The 4,875-nt window shown below is 48.7% G+C and overlaps 1 long non-coding RNA gene across 1 annotated transcript; it reads left to right on the forward strand.

Annotated features, from left to right (window-relative positions):
- Positions 1–396: 396 nt before the first annotated feature.
- LOC133064779 (uncharacterized) lies at positions 397–4,029 on the forward strand. Its single transcript, XR_009694714.1, has 2 exons — positions 397–1,800; positions 2,465–4,029. It is a non-coding gene; the product is annotated as an uncharacterized LOC133064779 (long non-coding RNA).
- Positions 4,030–4,875: the final 846 nt, after the last annotated feature.

Here is a 4,875-nt window from a genome sequence, read left to right on the forward strand (position 1 = left end):
TCTCTCCAGGAACGTGCTCCGTGACCTGAAGTCCAAATGTCCCTCTGTGAGCCTCAGTTTCCCATATCAGTAAATCAAGGGGGATGACTTCAGTTCTCCCAAATCCCTCCTAAGTTAAAGTGAAAGTCATTCAGTCGTGTCTGACTCTTTGCGACCCCATGGACTGTCCATGGAATTCTCCAGGCCGTAATACTGGAGTGGGTAGCCTTTCCTTTCTCCAGGGGATCTTCCTGACCCAGGAATCGAACCGAGGTCTCCAGCATTGCTGGTGGACTCTGTACCAACTGAGCTATCAGGGAAGCCTCCAAATCCTTTCTAACTCAGGCACTGAATAGACAAAGGTTAAATCAAGCAACTGCTGCGGGCTTGTTACCATTTCCGTAAGAGCATAAATGAAACGCTACGGAAGAGCGGGCAGAACAAACTTCAAAGTAAATGAGCCCAAGTTCCGGGCCCACCGGGTCTTCGCAGGTTCGAGCCCCAATCTCCAGCGAAGCAGGCTGGCGAGACTCAGGAGATCTGGCCCGAGACTCCCTTCGGTTGACAGACGGCGGGGCTGGGGGACAGTCTCGTCTGGCCGGAGGGCTGCGCCCCCACCGGAAAGAGAAACCGGGGGCGCGGCGAGAAGTGCGAGCTAGGAGGAACCGCCGAGGCAGGGGGGAGCCTGGCCTGCCGAGTCGGCTCGGGGTCCGAGAGCGTGGAGCTTGGCGAGGATGGGAGGTAACCACCCCACCCCCCGGGAGGTGCCAGGAGGCTGCAGCGTCCGCGCCTACCGCGCGCCTTATTTGGGGGTTCGAGCTCCCAGTTAGCAGAGGCGGGCGCGCTGCGCTGAGGGCCTGAGGTCACCGGCAGGAGGCAGAGGGTGCGCAGCAGGAACCAGCTCCAGGGACTTCTCCTCTCGGCGACTCCGAGGCCCGGGACGCAGAGGCAAGGAAGGACTCAGCAGTGGCCGCCCAGCCCAGCAGTCGGCGACCTAGAGGCTGCGGACTCGCCGAGCGCCGGCCGTGGAGCCCTGGGGATCCTGGGAGCCTTTCGCCGGCTCCCTTCACGGTTGGCGCCGCCGCCTCCGGGCGGGGCTGGGGCGAGCCGGGTGGCGGCCACGAGGGGCTAAATCCCGACCCCATTCAACCGCTCTGCCGCCCACCAGCCCCGCGCGGAGTCGGTCTCGGGAGCTCTGGCCCGGCTTCTCCCGCTCAAACCCAGCCCTGGCCACCCGACACCTTGTGAGCCGCGTAGAAGGGAAAAGTGAGACTCCAGGATTGTCTTCTAAATTCAACCGAAAATCCTACTGCCTCCTGCCCTGTCTACGTTCCTGCTGCCAATCCTGATGGTGACTCTTGTTAGAAAGAAATAGACCAAAGAAATAAATGAAAGGCTGTTTTTAAAGGCAATTTCATTTAAACGAAGGGAATCGCGCAGAAGTCTTGTGTGAGTGTAAAAGAGGGGAATAATCAGTGTGTGCATTCACTTAAAACCCGGAACCACGAAAGCCAGCAAGCACTCCATTAAGTGCCTTCTTAAGGGATTTGGAGAGGTAATAAAAAGGATTACTGCAAAGATTAAATGAGAACATTTAGGAAAAGCACCTCCGTAGAGCTTCCCAGGTGGCGTTAGTGGTAAAGGAGGAGACGCCAGAGACACAGGTTCAATCCCTGGTTTGGAAAGATCCCCTGGAGGAGGGCATAGCAACCCACTCCTGGAGAATCCTACGGACAGAGGAGCCTTTCAGGCCATGGTCCATGGGGTGGCAGAGTCAGACGCGACTGAACGACTTAACCAGAACGCAGATGCACGCAGTAGGTCTGCAAAATTTCCACTCCAAACTCCCCAAGGGGCTTTTCACAGCAGGGACCATGAAGGGGAAAAAAAAAAAATTATAAAAGCCACTGGCTGTATCCGGCCTTTCCCACCTCCCACCCAAGGCCTGAGGGTACTCCACCTCCTCTCTTGACAGCCCAGACTCCTGCTTGATTAACTTATTAGTGGTGTTTAATGGCTTGTTCTTAGGCAGGGGATCTTAATTGTTTTAAGTCCCGTGCACTACCTGCGTTTGGGAAATCTGATGGAAATTTAGAGTGGGTTTGGGGAGAGGGTGGTCCTGATTTGCACACAATGGGAGGAGTTTTCTTAGCCTCAGGTTCCCACCTACAGTACTTCCAATTAAGTGGGGGAGGGGGGTTGTTTTGGGGTTCTTTGTTTTGTTTTGTCTTGGGGGTAGCCTCACTCTGTGGCAAGCATTGTCTTAGTTCCTCAGCCAGGAGTGTAACCCGAACACCCTGCATTAGAAGCCTGGAGTCCTAACCACTGGACCACCTGGGAAGTCCCCCAGAAACCCAGGTTTTAAAGGGCAAGTGTTTCAAACTTTGATTCCACGGGGATTTCGGCTTAAGCACTCTGCATGTGTGTGTTTGTGCATGTATAATCTCTAACTTCCCTGTTCTAAAAGTGAGGATTTACTTTCCAGAATTGACTTCTCCTATCTTGAAATATTGCACTCATCTCACATGCTAGTAAAGTAATGCTCAAAATTCTCCAAGCCAGACTTCAGCAATACATGAACTGTGAACTTCCAGATGTTCAAGCTGGTTTTAGAAAAGGCAGAGGAACCAGAGATCAAATTGCCAACATCTGCTGGATCATCGAAAAAGCAAGAGAGCTCCAGAAAAACATCTATTTCTGCTTCATTAACTATGTCAAAGCCTTTGTGTGGATCACAATAAACTGGAAAATTCTGAAAGAGATGGGCATACCAGACCACCTGACCTGCCTCTTGAGAAACCTGTATGCAGGTCAGGAAGCAAGTTAGAACTGTTCATGGAACAACAGATTGGTTCCAAATAGGAAAAGGAGTACGTCAAGGCTGTATATTGTCACCCTGCTTATTTAACTTATATGCAGAGTACATCATGAGAAACGCTGGGCTGGAAGAAGCACAAGCTGGAATCAAGATTGCCGGGAGAAATGTCAATAACCCCAGATATGCAGATGACACCACCCTTATGGCAGAGAGTGAAGAGGAACTAAAAAGCCTCTTGATGAAAGTGAAAGAGGAGAGTGAAAAAGTTGGCTTAAAGCTCAACATTCAGAAAACTAAGATCATGGCATCTGGTCCAATCACTTCATGGCAAATAGAGGGGAAAAGAGTGGAAACAGTGTCAGACTTTATTTTCTTGGGCTCCAAAATCACTGCAGATAGTGACTGCAGTGAAATTAAAAGACGCTTACTCCTTGGAAGGAAAGTTATGACCAACCTAGATAGCATATTAAAAAGCAGAGACATTACTTTGCCAACAAAGGTCCGTCTGGTCAAGGCTATGGTTTTTCCAGTGGTCATGTTTGGATGTGAGAGTTGGACTATAAAGAAAGCTGAGCGCCACAGAATTGATGCTTTTGAACTGTGGTGTTGGAGAAGACTCTTGAGAGTCCCTTGGACTGCAAGGAGATCCAACCAGTCCATCCTAAAGGAGATCAGTCCTGGGTGTTCATTGGAAGGACTGATGCTGAAGCCGAAACTCCAATACTTTGGCCACCTCATGTGAAGAGTTGACTCATTGGAAAAGACCCTGATGCTGCTAGGGATTGGGGACAGGAGGAGAAGGGGACGACAGAGGATGAAATGGCTGGATGGCATCACCGACTCGATGGGCATGAGTTTGAGTGAACTCCGCGAGTTGGTGATGGATAGGGAGGCCTGGCATGCTGTGATTCATGGGCTCGCAAAGAGTCGGACACGACTGAGGACTGAACTGATCTTGAAATGACACCTTCCTTTCAGCCCCAGGCTATCTTTGGTCCCCAAGCCAACCCAGAAGGCAGCCTGTCCTGATTTTCAAGGTGACAGTGCCGCCACCTACTGGCAAAAAAAGTTCTCTCTGGTTGTGAGATACAAGCATCAAGAACTCCAAAGGAAGGAATTAACTATTATTTCATACTCTTTCCCCACTCCAAATGAATTCTCATCCAATGTGCTGTGACTAGAAGGAAGAGGGAGGGGAATAATGTGTCAGAAAACATGACTGAGCTTGTTAATTTTCTCTTGTCTCTTTTCTGAGTGAAAGTGTTAGTCATTCTGTCAAGTGCGACTCTTAGTGACCCCATGGACTGCAGCCAGCCAGGCTCCTCTGTCCTTGGGATTTCTCAAGCAAACATAGAGGAGTGGGTAGCCATCCCCTTCTTCAGAATATCTTCCCCACCCAGGGATTGAACCTGGGTCTCCTGCATTGCAGGCAGATTCTTTACATCCGAGCCACCAGGGAAGCCCAGTCTCTTTGGAAAAGAAAAGTTTCTTTTCTATTCCTTTGATTTCTATTCTTACCTTTATTATGTCCTTCCTTCTACTTACTTTGGATTTACTTTTCTCTTCTTTTTCTGTTAATAACTTCTTAAGGTGGAACCTTAGATCATTGACTTTTAAAAAAAATATTTATTTGGCTGCTCAGGGTCTTAGTTGCAACATGTGGGATCTAGCTCCCTGACCAGGGACAGAACCTGGGTCCCCTGCATTGGGAGTATGGAGAGTCCTGGCCACTGGACCACCAGGAAGTCCAAATCATTGACTTTTAAACTTTCTCCTTTTCTAATATAATTATTTACAGCTATCAGTTTCCCTTGAAGCACTGCTTTAGCTGCATCACACAGATTTTGAAAAGCTTTATTTTCATTACCATGCTGTTGGGAATACTTTCTAATTTCCTTGTTGATTTTTTTTTTTTTTTTGATCATGGATAGTTTAGCAGAATGTTATTTAATTTCCAAGTTATGAGTTTTTCCCGGGTATTTTGTTGTTGTTGATTTCTAATCTAACTCCATTATAATCAGAGAACAAACTCAGTATAATTTAAAATATTTTAAATTTACTTGGAATTGTTTCATGGC

Source organism: Dama dama, chromosome 11 (assembly GCF_033118175.1).
Source record: "Dama dama isolate Ldn47 chromosome 11, ASM3311817v1, whole genome shotgun sequence".
Lineage (NCBI taxonomy): Eukaryota > Metazoa > Chordata > Mammalia > Artiodactyla > Cervidae > Dama > Dama dama.